The following is a 14,945-nucleotide window of genomic DNA, read 5'->3' on the forward strand; positions in this document are numbered from 1 at the left end:
TGGTTCATATTTATTCCATATTCTTAAAATAGCACGTCTTACATAATGATGATTAAATTCCACATTCACCTTTGCTTTATCATACCACAGGTAACCATGCCAACCAAATCTAAATTCATGTCCTTCCAATTCCAGCATTCTTCTATTTTTTAATATCACCCATTCTTTCATCCATACCAAACAGCAGGCAGAGAAATACACTTTGAGTTCTGGCAGCCCTCCTCTTTCTTTTGCATCCTGCAATATTTTAATTTTAACTCTTGGTTTTTTTCCTTGCCAAATAAATTTAGTCATCTCTCTCTGCCACTGCTTGAATAGTAAATCCAAAGTTACAATAGGTACAGTTTGAAATAAAAATAACATTCTTGGTAGTACATTCATTTTAACTGCTGCAATTCTCCCCAAAAGTGACAGCTGGACCTTTTCCCATTGCTCCAAATCTTTTTTAATCTCATTCCACACTTTAACATAGTTATTTTGAAATAACATACAATTCATGTTTGTCAATACAATCCCCAAATATTTTACTTTTTTCAATTTGGAAACCTGTCTTTTCTTTCAATTTTTCTTGTTGTACCATATTCATATTCTTTGTTAACATCTTAGTTTTCTGCTTATTAACTATGAAACCTGCCACTTTCCCAAATTCTTTTAATTTACTCATCAGAGTTTCAATGTCCTTTAAAGGATCCTCCAAAGTAAAAACCAAGTCATCTGCAAAGGCCCTCAATTTGTATGTCTCCTTCTTTATCGTTATTCCTCTGATTCGTTTTTCTTGTCTTATATCTCGATTCAACAACTCCAGCACTAAAATGTACTTCACACGGTTTAGACGGATCTCCATTTATAATTACTTGCGCTTTTTGAGAGGTATAAATAGATTTTACCCCTTTTATAAAATTTTCTCCCAAGTCTAGTTCTTCTAAAGTTCTAAACAGAAAATTCCAGTTAAGGTTGTCAAAGGCTTTCTCTGCATCTAAAAAGATCAAAGCTGCTTTCTTTTCCGGATACTTGTCCAAGTATTCCACCGCATTTAGGATTGTTCTTAGGGGCTTCAAGTAAGTGTTGGAAATGTAAAAAAAGAAGGAACTTTTCATCATCTTTGGTGGACTTGTAAAAAAGCTAAGGCATTCTGGACACAGATACACTCTTTAATTCAAAAAATATTGAAGACAAACATAGAAATGAAACCGGAAGCATTCTTACTCGGACTAATGGACAAACAAATAAAAGAGAAGGGGGGAACTTTGTTTTTGTATATGGTGACAGCAGCAAGACTGGGCAGCAAGACTGCTATTCGCAAAGAACTGGAAAGACCCATCAATACCAACAATGGAGGAATGGATATTGAAGATTTTGGAACTTGCAGAGATGGCAAAACTTACAGCGGTAATGAGAGAAAGGTCAACAGTCACATTTACGTTGGAACGGAAACCTTTGATAGAATATTTGAAAGAGACAGAGAAAATTATGTATTTGTTTGTGGATTTTAGATTAAGAGACGGAAGGGGGGGAAAGAAGTATAGAGTCCATTGTAAATAAATTAAGAAATTAAGGGGCATTTCTGGCATGAAGAGGGCAAAAAAAATATATACCCTAACCTTACCTTTAAATGTTTCTTAGTATAATTGTAGTTACTCCGCTTCTGAAATCTCTTCATTGGCTTCCAATTCACTTCAGAATCCAATATAAACTTCTCCTGTTAACCTTCAAAGCTTGTCACGGTCTAGCTCCTTCCTATCTCTCCTCTCTCATCTCACACTATTGCCCCGCTCGTGCTCTTCGCTCCTCTGATGCCATGTTTCTCGCCTGCCCAAGGGCCTCTACTTCCCTTGCTCGGCTTTGTCCATTTTCTTCTGCTGCCCCTTACGCCTGGAACGCTCTTCCAGAACATTTGAGAACTACAAGTTCAATCGCAGCTTTTAAAGCTCAACTAAAAACTTTTCTTTTTCCTAAAGCTTTTAAAACTTGATGTTGTGCGGACTTTATACTGTTAGTTTTACCCTACCCTGTGCCTGTTGGCATTCTCTTCCCCTCCTTATTGTTTTACTATGATTTTATTAGATTGTAAGCCTATGCGGCAGGGCCTTGCTATTTACTGTTTTACTCTGTACAGCACCATGTACATTGATGGTGCTATATAAAATAATAATAATAATAATAATAATAATAATAATAATAATATATGTATTTTTGTTGGTATGTATCATGTGTGTATGTATTATGTGTGATGTTTGTGTAGATTGTGTTGGGAAAATAAAAATGATGTTTTTTAAAAAAGAAATATCTAACTGATGTACAAAAAAAGGTCATCATACAGTTGACAAGATTCCATTCCTGGGAATACCTGTTCAGAAAGGTATGTTTTCAGTAGGCGCCAAAAATGCTTGCCTAATTTGTAGTGGCAGGGAGTCCTAGAGAGTGGGTGCTACATTTACAATTTTGTTATAGCCAATAAAAATCTTGAGAGGGGGAAATGAATTGCAGGTTTTATGCAGAGAGAATACAACACAATACAAAATCAAGGAACAGAGAGGGGCCAAAATAACTCCCACACAGTTATTTCAGTTTTCTGCTACATGATAATCAAGAGTTGAGTTGCAGAACTCCACCTCATTCATATGAACTGGTAGCACATAACTCTGGGCTAGTTCTCCCCGAGGCCATCAATCTGTGTCTAGACTCTACCCCTTCAGAATGTAAGTGAAGACTCACATGACTGAATGCTCTCAACAAAACAACTCTTTCTGCATAGAAAGAGAAATGTTAGGGAGAAGAACATTTATTAACATTTGCTGATATATTAGATAAAATGTCATCTTCTGTGGTATCTAGTCTGCAATCAGTTTGTACATTTCACCACCAAAATCAGTCTGCTTCAACCGTGCAATGTACAGCATTCATTTTTTATAACATGCTACATTTCCAAAGGGCTATGGATCCATTAAGATGGATGACACCATCGAAATGCTTCATTTTAAATCTAAGAATCTCAAGTGCTGACAGTTTAACAAGATGTCAAGTCTATGCTCCAAGGTATCATACTGAGAAGAATGATATTCTGGGAAAGCCAAGGGAGTGTAGCTTGAATGGCGCATGAAATCTTATGTTCAAAGAGCAATTATTGGTGCGTGAAGGATGAATGACTTGGCCCTCAATAAACCAGGGGAGGCTGTGTGCTTTAGGGCTTTTACAGCAAAAGTACGTATTTCAGAAGGCCGTGCAATACAAAGACAAACTATTGTGCCAAGACAGATTTATGCCTTGTATACAGCACAACATCTCCAATTTCTCCCTGATGTCTGTGATCTCATGGAAAAGGAAACAGATTACGGAACCTTTCAACAGAATCCACACTTGTATCATCTGGCAAAGACATATAGTTGAATGCTAAATTACACTGACTAAGGGTGCAATCCTGTGAATGTTTAGACAGAAAAAGGTCCTAAAACTCTCAGCATTGCCCAACCTGTCATGTTGGCTGGGAAATTCTGGGAGTTGCAGGGCTTTTCCTGCCTAAACTTGCATAGGATTGCACCCTAAAATTGATTAATTTAGGAATTTTCCATTCTAAACCAGCTTCCAACCAGTTCTGTTTGGGAGCAAACTTAAAAGCACAACCGATTTCTGTCGGATATGATAATATTCAACAGAAATTAATAATACAGATTTTTGTGGGTGAGGGGAGGCTCTCTACTATGATAATATTCAAGTCACCTCATCTGCTATCATTCTGCTGGAGGAGTCTACTTGAGTTTAAAAGCAACTCAATGTACTTGGGATATCACTATATTCAATTTGAAAAGTTGCAACTCTTGCAAAGCATAAAGGACAGAAATTCCAACAACTCAAATACAAAATAAGAGCTCCATTTTATTGTATCTCACAAAATCCAGATAATAAAAATGCATGAACCAGCGAAGGTTCACTCATTACCGATATATCTTGTAAGTATCTTAATTTCAAGGTAGCCATTGCTCATACCCATTTTCATGTCAGCTGATTAGATTTACATAGTTGTGTGTGAAGTTTCTTCGGAATTAGGAAGCATGGAAGTATACTGCCAGTAAGTTTATGGACAAGAAGATGAGACAGAGAACCCAGCAAAATATCTCCCTAGGCTTTACCACCACAACTAAGTCAAGTCAGGTCAATTTGTTTTGGCCATAACAGACATGCAAAGCAATCCACCTCAGGATAGTAAAAATAATTGCAGGCAACTATACGTTCATTTTTTATGTCACTGGAGGATGTGATTAGATGGAACAGCTAAAGAGACATTCTTTCATTTCTCATCAAGCTGTATACCCCCCCTTTGCTGACATTTACTAATGGAGGGCAAAAAATGTGAATGCCACATTCCATAAGCAACCAATTTCCCCTATATAATATTAAAGAAACACTTTTAAGGGTCATATTATTCTGCTATGTAAAGAAAAGAAAAGGCTCTTGCTTATTCTTTTCCATTATAGGCTGGAAAAAACCATTTATCTACTTAATTTAATCCTTTGCTTTTGTCTATTTATGTGCTCACTTTCACTATCAGATGTTCTTTGATACAAGAATTATAGACTGAATCCCTACAGCCACATGAAGTCACACTAGTCAGATCATATTATTTGACTAAGGAACCCTTCCAGGGCCTAAAAAAGAGTACATCAAATTTAAATGCATTTTGCCAGCTTTAGTTTCTAATTACTGTGTTCTAAAGGTTCTTGACTGTACTTGCTTAGCATCTCATACTTCCTCTCAGCAGTTTCTAAGGTATCAGAAAACAGATCTCTCGGGCACCGTGGAACAGGTTGTGGGAATCACTGAGAAAATACTCTTTCTAACTTGACCTACTTTCGCAGAATAAGACATACGGAACGCCACATTTGATTACAATGACTCGGCCCATTACAGCCTTATGGGGTTATCTGACGCAGAGCGCCATGTCAAAATCAGACAGGCGGAAAGCCGAGGCATATTCTCAAAGCAAAACTTGCACGCATGGCCTTCACGCTGAAAACATCCCTGACACATTTCAGTTTGGGCTCAATCCAGAGAAAATGCAATAGAATTACTGGATGCAACACTAATTCCGAAGGACTTAGAGATAACTTCCCTCAGGGGGAAAAACTACATTAATAACTATTTTGTTCCCAACTGGTGAACCAGACACATGGCTCAGTGAGTAGAAACCCCTCTCCCTCGATTTCAATATTTATGGAAGAAAAAAAATTGAGATAAAGAATTCCTCACAGCCTGTAAGTGACGAGTTGGGAAATCGTAGTGCTTTTTCACTTGGATGAGCCACACAGAAGTCAATAAGAGAACATCTCAGTAAATTAAGAACATAAGAGGAACCATGCTGGATCAGACCAAGGCTCCATCTAGTCCAGCACACTGTTCACACAGAGACCAACCAGCTGTTGACCAGGGAACCATAAGCAGGACATGGTGCAACAGCACCCTCCCACCCATGTTCCCCAACAACTAGTGTATACTGGCCACTGTGTGCACCAGTTGCTGGGGAATATGGGTGGGAGTGTGCTGTTGCACCATGTCCTGCTTGTTGGTCCCTGGCCGATGGCTAGTTGGCTACTGTGTGAAAAGAGTGCTGGACTAGATGGACCCTTGGTCTGATCCAGCAGTTCTAGTATTATGGGAGAGGGAGAAAAATGTCTCCATATCCACATTCTACACACCATGCATAATTTTGTACACCTCGACTCTCCTCAACTTCCTTTTTTCTAAGCTGAACAATCCCAGCTATTGAAATTTTCCCTCATAGGAGAGATGCTCCAGCGCCTTGATCATTTTAGTTGCCCTTTCCTGCACTTTTTCCAGCTCTACAACATCTTTTTTTAGGGGTGCTGATCGAAATTGGACACGTTCAGACAGACTGAGTTCTAAAACCATGCTAAATAGAGAGGAGATATTATGTCTTTTTCTTAATTGTTCTCAGCTGAAGAAGCTGACTTCATTCACTTAAATTAAATAATAATTTGATTAAAACTTGTGTATCATCAGCTGGGGCTGCATAGTTGTTTTCTGTTTCTCTGTCCGCCTCTCACGCATGCATGTATGAAGATAATTAAAGTCACAATGCATAGGGAAATGCTCTATGTTAAACAATGGGGACACTGCAACAGTTTCCGAGAAGGAGATAAGTGACTAAGGTACTGAGCCAGCTCTTATCATGGAAAAGCAGTGGTGAAAACAGCTGATAGTCCCTTGTGTGCATCAAACCTGTATCCAGCTACTTCAGTGGGACCTGAATAAGCATTACAATGTGGATACTCACATCCAGATGCACACCAGCACCATCTGTGTGGATGGAAAGCTTCCTCATGACATCTCCCATGTGCCTCCCAATGGAGGTCCACATGGCTCCATCTCTGCTTGCTTTATGGCGTGCAGTAGAACCATTTTTATTCCAGCCAGCGTTTGGTCACTTGCAGTTGAATCTATCAGTGTGTTTTACCATGCTGAGGTGGGTGGATAAATTAATTTCAATTGGTTATAAGGATGTAAAGTTATTTTTGAGTTTTATTTTCTTTTTCAATCAATTCACCAAATTGTTGATTGCCATTTATGTGCACTGTTTTAAATAATAATAATAAAAAAAGGATGAAATTATTCAGAAATAAATAAAACATAAGATCAGGATAAACATATGTGGGGAGTTCAGAAAACACCTCAAGCTATGATTGTGCTATGAAGAGTGGAATGTGACCTTTAATGCAGAGGCTGATAGCTTGCACAAGCTTAACATCAAATTTCTAGACTTCATGGTAAACCAGGAAACCCCGCAAAAATCCATGGACATTCCCTGCACAAGACGCATTAAGAGGTCTGAGTAGAGCTTTCAACAGTCAAACGGCAGCACTGATACTGATGCCCTTAGCCCTTGGTACCCGTTTCTTTACTCCTATCTCTGTTATTGCCCCTTCCACTGGCTCCTTTTACCATCTGTGACAACGCAAAGGAGGGAGAATCAGCTCGTTTGTGCAACAAGGCTCTGTTGAAACTGTATGCAAGATTTCAAGTTAGAGCTCTGTCACGTTAGAATGATGAAATAATTGTCCCACATTTGAAGTTATTACCCTGAGCTGTTCTAGGAGGAAGGGAAAACACACACCCTAGTGTGTGTGTGTGTGTGTGTGTGTGTGTGTGTTTTTCTGGAAACAACATTGCAACAACTGCATATATACAATGCTAATTTGTGCAAGCCTGCTTGATCTGCATAATTTATTCCAAAGAATATGCATATTTTAGCACAAAATTCCAAGCCCCAAGGCTGCACGACACTGAAAGAGCACAATTCAGGGGTACTAGATGAGAAAGTCAATATGAATATTGAAATAAGAGGGACTAATTGCGAGGCATCTGGGAGGGGGGGGGATAAGATTTGGCAACATTCTCTCTTTAACAATCTGAATATTTGTATCTCCACATGCCACAACTGTGAGCTGCAGGGCAGGAAGAAATTCTTAACACTGATAAGACCAGTCAGGTAATAAAGGCCCTTAGCAACAGATGACATCCTAAACTCAGGAACGAATTAGACTGAGATTGCTTCATTTATAAACCAAAGGCATTCAGCTTATTAAAGAAATGTATAGAAAGCAGCAAAATGAAACACGCATTTGGCGATCATCCTTGTCCAGCAAATTAACTCCACATCTACAAAAATATTGTTTAGATAGATTTGAGATCCAATCCTTTACTACGCTTATTCCAGAGAGTGAAAATAATCTACTGTTAGAAATCTCTAACATTTCTGCACACATTGGGACATTGTCTCAGGGCCAAACTAGATGGGATAAGGCAGCCATATTCAGTTCATACCATTTATACTGTAGGCTGACTATCCGTGACTTTCCTGCATTGAGCAGGGGGTTGGACTCGATGGCCTTATAGGTCCCTTCCAACTCTACTATTCTATTTCATATATACTCTTTTTGTAATCTTTTTTTTTAAAAAAACCCTCCTGTGAGAGGATACTGGCTTGTCTAAGGCCATCCAGTGAGTACACGGCTCATGCAAAATTTGAACCGGGGGCATTCTAGTTTACACTTTCAGCTGTTATTGTGCCTTACTTTATACATCAATACATTTTAAAAAGCAAACTGTCTCAAACCAAAGGTAATTAGAATAAACAGCATTTAACAACATGAGCTGAGTTTGCCATGTTGTCAACCCCAGAATAGCTGTTTTTATAAGGATACTGTTGTTTTTATGCTGTTAAACTTTGTATATTCGTTTTTAATGTTTACTGTTTTTAACTTTGGTAAACCGCCCAGAGAGCTTTGGCTATGGGGCAGTATATAAATGCAATAAATAAATAAATAAATAAAAATAAAAGCAGGTAGAGGATCCTATCCATACTCTTATTACAGACTGAATTAGTGTCATCAGTTTCTCTCTCTTAAAGTCAATATAACCAGAGACAACATAAGAAACAAAATTTATTTTCTACAAATCTATAACAGCAGAAGGAAAGCAATTGCAATGATTATACATTCATCATGTCAAAGTATTACTGTAAAATATGCTTTTGAGACATTTTTGTAATTCCTACCACATCCACTTATATTGTCTTTACTACTGCTGACATCTAGTGGCAGATTTTAAGTATGCTACTTTATATTGGCAAAGGCAATGCAAAACACAAAAGCACAGAGCTACAGAATTAATATTCCTTAATACTTCTCTCTGAAAAACTTTCAAAAGTGACAATACATTTTAGGGTGCAATCCTATGCAGCTTAAACATAAAAATATCCTGGGGCATGCTGGAAGTCATAGGACTTTTTTTAAAAAAATTAAACATGCATAGGACTGCATCCTTAGTGACTGCTCTCTTCACAGAGCAGTGAAATTGATTCCATTTTGTTTAGTAATATTTATAGCAATGTAAACAATTCAGGAAAAGCACAAGGTAGAACATGGAGGACATGTGGAAAGGGTCTTGATGGATCACAGCTGTATTTAGATAGTATTTGAATACATTATTTATTATACTTACAGTCTACATTTTTGGGGGGATCCCAATGGTCTCTAATCAGGTCCCACACCCATTTAGCTTCAGCAGTACTGGAGCATCAACTGCTCCCATATAATTTACTGGGTATACAAAATTTAAAATTTCTAAAACATAGAACATATACACACATAAAGCATTAAAAACCATTAAAAAACTAAAACACGTGGGTAATTAAGATGTGCCGCCATATGCCTGGGCAAAGAGGAAAGTCTTAACCTGGCGCCGGAAAGATAGCAGCGTTGGCTCCAGGAGAGCCTCGTCAGGGAGATCATTCCATAGTCTGGGGGCCACCACTGAAAAGGCCCTGTCCCTCGTTGCCACACTCTGAGCCTCTCTCGGAGTAGGCACCCAGAGGAGGACCTTAGATGTTGAACGTAGTGACCGGGTATATTCACGTCGGGAGAGGCATTCCATCAGGTATTGTGGTCCCAAGTCGTGTAAGGCTTTATAGGTTAAAACCAGCACCCTGAATTGGGCTCGGAAACATACAGGCAGCCAGTGCAAGCGGACCAGAGCAGGTGTTATATAGTCGACCCTTCTGGTTCCCAAAATCAATCTGGCTGCTGCATTTTGCACGAGCTGCAGCTTCCGAACCATCTTCAAAGGCAGCCCTACGTAGAGTGCAGGTTACCAGAGCATGGACAACTGAAGCCAGGTTATCCCTGTCTAGATAGGGGCGTAGCTGGGCCACCAACCGGAGTTTGTAGAAGGCACTCCGTGCCACTGAGGTCACCTGAGCCTCAAGTGACAATGATGGATCAAAAAGAACCCCCAAGCTAGGAACCTGCTCCTTCAGGGTGAGTGCAATCCCATCCAGAACCAGTAGAACATCCCCCCATCCTGTCAGCGGAATCACCTACTAACAGCATCTCAGTCTTGTCTGGATTGAGTTTCAGTTTATTAGCCCTCATCCACTCCATTGTCGCAGCCAGGCACCGGTTCAACACATATCTGATAAACAGTGTAACTCTATACATGTCCACACAGATGTAAGCCCTACTGAGCTTCAGGTGAATAGGTACAGGATTACAGCAAAAAATTTACAACAAAGCATTTTAAATTCTGTTACAGTCACCATTTCTCATTTAAAAAGGTAACACGATAGCAAATAGCTACACTGCTCTAATTATGGGGAGTTCACTCTGTTGAACATGGGTGGAAGCCGCCTAAAAAAGAGCACAGGACATGAACGGAGTAACAGTGTTTTTCTAATGCAATATGGTAGTTAGTATTTCAGCTGGTAGGGGGGTGCAATCTTTCATTATAGAGACACCTTACAATGATTCCAATTCCTTATAGCACCTAGAGACGTGGCCCGGAAAAAAACTGGAAAAATTCAGAAAAAACGTTTTTTTCTGAAGACTTTTTTGTTTTTTTCCTGAAAAATGGAAAAAAAATGGAAAAAAATGAAGAAAAAACGGATTACGGGATGTTTTATTTTAAATAAAATGTTTAAGACAAGGTGTTCGGATATTTACTTCTCCAAATGATTTCTAAAAACTGTACAGTATCAGATTATTACAATGTCTGCGTACCAAGGACAAGCAAGTCCTAGGTTGCAAACTGAGACTACTACTCTCAAATGCAAGAGGAAGATGCATTTCTGCCTCTAGGGGGCAGCACTGCCATGGAAGAAGAGACTGAAACTAATACTGATAGCTATAGGTCAGAAAATTTTGTGAACCGCCCAGAGAGCTTCGGCTATTGGGCGGTATAAAAATGTAATAAATAAATAAATAAAAATGAGTCTGATTAAATTTCATGCATATTCATTGGATCTTGGTTCCCCCTTTTTTCTCAGTTCTTTTTATGGGAATGGCACTGGAGGTGGCACTGAATGGCACTTTATGTCTTGACACTGGAGGACTAGTGGAGACATAAATAACTTTCTTTGTTACTAATGTGGGTGGTTTCTTCAGTTTTTGTTTTTTAAAATTGTTTTTTGCCTGCTCCTCATAAACTGGCAGAACCAAAGAGGTTCCTTACAGTTCAAGTGTTCCTAACAGTTCAGGAGCTTGTAGCTCCATTTGTTACCAAAAAAAAGTTTAAAAAGTAAATTAAATTTGTAATAATTGTTTGAAGACACTAGTTTTAATCTACCAAATGTAATAATTTTATACCAAACCAACTTGGACATAATTACATGTTATGTTCCTAAAGTAACAAAGTGACTTTCAATCTGTAAAAAGTGCTAATATTGCATTATTTCAATTTTTCCAAAAAAATCCATGTTTTTTTTTTTTAAAAAAAAAAAAACTGGGAAAACCCGGGTTTTTTCCATGGCTTCAAAATTTCCGGAAATTTTACATCTCTAATAGCATCTTCTAAGTAGTATAAAAAAATCAAGTCTATTGATTAGTTAATAAGGTTCATTAGAAATCTGGAGCATAAAGTAGACACTAAAGCACACAGACGGCTACAATTTGTGAGATACTAAGGTCAATATGGAGCAGGACAATCTTGTCACCTGCGCCTCATATGATGATATTTTCTCTCCAAATACCAAAACCTGAACCCATATGCTCGTATCCTTGAAAATGTAGGTTACATAGGGCGATGCTAAGCTACACATATGATGAAGAAACCATGTGACTGAAGGACATGCTCATATACAACTCGCATTTGCCATACTGCTATTAAATCCACTGTTGATAGTTTTGCGATGGTATGAAAAATGAGTTGCACGCTGCATACATGGGAACACCAGTACTTCAGCACTGGCCAAATGTGCGATTCACCAAATTTGCCAGTTTGAACTGACCCAAATGCATTTCCAAATATGTGTTATCATACAGGGAGCTATGATTAGCTGTAACTCCTGCCACATGCAAACATGGCGGCAGACTGCATTTGTTGCCGTACCATTTGTGAAATGCCCCTTAAAACACTGGAATATTTGGTATAAATATCTAGGTGCCTAGTTGAGGAAAGGCAGGGTGTGTGCTTAAATAATAAATAAAACAGCATCAAAATTGCAAGTATTAAGAGCGCAACACAACAGGTTTTGCAACAGTACAATCCCCATTTTAGTACAGCTTGCATTGTTTCCCATGCTAGTGCTCCGGAAAAGAAGCCAAGCTGTGCACAGCAGTGTCTTGTGGAACATATACACCATGTCGTTAATAAATTCTGTGAGTGAGACACACACACAAACAACATGAAATTCTCACCTACAGCCAGCGCTGCTCTCTGTTTTTGTTCCCAATCTAAAAATATAAAAAGAGGAAGTGAAAACATCTCCAGCCAGATTTCAACTAATAGTTCATGTGTTTATCCCCAAAAGAAAGTATTTATAAAGACACCCAAGCCTCTTTAAAAGAAAATACATGAGGCTTGCATAAACTACCTGGGTACTTTAAATATCTCCGCATTTATGGAACAAAGTTTTGAGCGTTTCTGGTTTCAGAATAAATGTTGAAACATGAATTATATCAACTCCTTGAAAATATTTCTAAAAACAGAGCCAATCTGGCTGTGGAGGAATAGGTGTTTACCTGACAGCAAACACTGTTATCTTGGGGGGATTCAGTTGACATCTCACCTTAAAACACGATTAAGTAGTATGTCCCAATACTTAAACCTGGGTAGACAGCTTGGTACTTCCATGATCATTGACTGTAGCCATGCTGGATAATGGGAGCTGTAGTCATTTGGAGGGAATCAGCTTTCCTGTCCCAGTCCTAAACTATCAAGGTTTGGCCACAAATCAAGATGTGAAGCCACTGTTCGAAATGGGCCTCTCTAACAGGTCTTTCTGGTGTCTACCTGTACAAACCCTGCAGCTGTAAGATTTAGCTTGGCAAGCTAAATTATGGTTTTACATTGGGGATCTTAACCAGGGATATGGCAGGAAAAATATGATTAAGATGTATTTAAGCACGTGTTTATAAACCCACCCAAACCACTTTTCTCTAATCCTCAATCGCCTTAATTTCTAATAAATAAATATTTGAAACTACCAATATAATTAGTTCCAATTAAAAATCTTCCAGTTTTATCTAGTATTTAATGTCTAACTTTGAGAACTGTGTTATGTAAGATACTTGGGAGGGGTTTGGCCAACTACGTATGCATTTGATTCTTGCTCATTTTAGGGTGTAATCCTGTGCATGTTTAGACAGAAAAAATGTCCTACAACTCCCAGCCTGCTCCAGACTTTTTCTGACTAAATATGAGCAAGATTGTACCCTTAGTTAATTACAGCTAGCCAGAGAGAACTGACCAGATGTGTCCTGAAGTGATTAATGCCTCTAAATCAGGTATTGCGCCCTCCAGATGCTTTAGTCTACAGCTCCCATAATCCCTGATCATTGGCCATGCTGGCTGGGGCTGATGGTAGTACAAAATACCTGGAGGACACCAGGTTGCCTACCTCTGCTCTAAATGATATGAGTGTGGCCCTAGTCACCTTGAAAGAGATGGCTGTGTGGTAACTCCTTAAGAAAGCCTGGAACCAGAAGACTGCAACAACTATTGCCCAGTCACAAATAGCCCTCTTGGACAATGTGTGCTGGCAGGTTTTAGCAGTTTAGTTCCTCACACTCTTGGAGGAAATGGGTTATCTGGATCCATTTCAATGCCGTTTCGTGTCTGGTTTTGGTATTGAAATAGCCTTGATTGCCCTAATGGATCAACTATGTTGGGAGAGAAACAGAGGAAGTGCAATCCTGTTAATTCTTCTTGATCTTTCATCTATATTTGGCAGAAAACACATTGTGCGAATCATGGTTTTTGAGACCAGATTGATTACCCTATTTTGAGTTTGTGACTAAAAGCCCTGAGAGCAAAGATAGCCACTGCTCACTGTGAGTTTCCAAGTGACTGTGATCAATCAGGAAGTGAAATCTTTAATCTAAAACAGGTAAACATACCCAGCTCGGACCTTATTTCTCCTGTTATCACTCAGAATCTATTAGCTCTACCCCCCTTGTGACCATGCCACTGTCCTTAGGCTTCCAAAGCCTGCCCACCTCACCATTTCCCTAGGGCCCTCTCCACTACTTGTTTGGAAAACCATCCTGCCTCCATCTTCTCTCATTCTATCACTGTTAACAGAAAAAAAACCCTCTTCTGTACTTCAAGCTTAAACTTGTTTGGTGTTCTTGAAGTAATTTCCCCCACAGTGATCTAGCACATGCACAAGACTGTGCAAAAGATCCAGTACCTCCATGTCAGTCACATAACACAGAACCATAGAACAGTAGGGTTGGAAGGTGCCATGATGTATGAAGAGAGACAGCCCTTCTAGAATGAAGCGTTTGACAGCACGTACTCATGATGACAGCACGTACTCATGAGAGTCAACGGGTGGAGCTAATGTTGCTGACCCTTGAAGCCCTCTCAATTTGAATTATGCTTATGAAAAAAAATACTTGTTGACCATAGACTTGCATCCTTCTGACAGTTCATCTTAGTGTGTGAAGGTACAGTCTAAAATTAACATTAAAAATCACCCTCCCAAATCATCAAGGAATCATGAAATTTGGAGAAATGAGCTTTTGCACTCTTTATTCAGCCTGGCAAGTAGGTCCACTACTACTATCAGCCCATAATGGCTTTCACTAGCCCAGCTTTAACTTTAAACACTTGCCTGGTAGCCTTAGGCAACAAGAAATTGCTTGCAGGTGAGTAAGTGGGTTGGCAGAGGAGTGGCAAAGCTCTCCACCCCTCTATTATATGCAGCATAGACATGCTGCAGGCTGTTGGAGGAAGAACAGAGCTCTGTCCCTCCTCTGCCATGTCCCGACAAGCTAATAAAAATGTGTAGATTAGTAACTTTTGTGGGCTTATTTACAAGGATGTACTAGCCTGCATGCCCACACGTACCTACATCAGCAATTTGTGGCACATCTATGTCCTGAAAGACAAAAGAACCAGTTTTCTTCCATTTTACAAAAGCTTCCCTGCTGGTT

The 14,945-nt window shown here is 39.1% G+C and overlaps 1 protein-coding gene across 6 annotated transcripts in view; it reads right to left on the minus strand.

Moving 5' to 3' along the window:
* The window catches only part of CYRIB (CYFIP related Rac1 interactor B), an 87,306-nt gene that overhangs the window by 14,884 nt on the left and 57,477 nt on the right, over positions 1-14,945 (minus strand). For 2 of the 6 annotated variants that reach the window (XM_063131144.1, XM_063131143.1), the window contains exon 3: positions 12,204-12,239. The exons of 2 other annotated variants lie outside the window; for them this stretch is intronic. The gene's annotated coding sequence lies outside the window, so the exon portion shown is untranslated. Of the gene's footprint in view, positions 1-12,203; positions 12,240-14,859; positions 14,881-14,945 lie in introns of those variants that run through there. 2 more of the 6 variants (XM_063131145.1, XM_063131146.1) reach the window with 2 other exon arrangements.

Source organism: Elgaria multicarinata, chromosome 7, assembly GCF_023053635.1.
Source record: "Elgaria multicarinata webbii isolate HBS135686 ecotype San Diego chromosome 7, rElgMul1.1.pri, whole genome shotgun sequence".
NCBI lineage: Eukaryota > Metazoa > Chordata > Lepidosauria > Squamata > Anguidae > Elgaria > Elgaria multicarinata.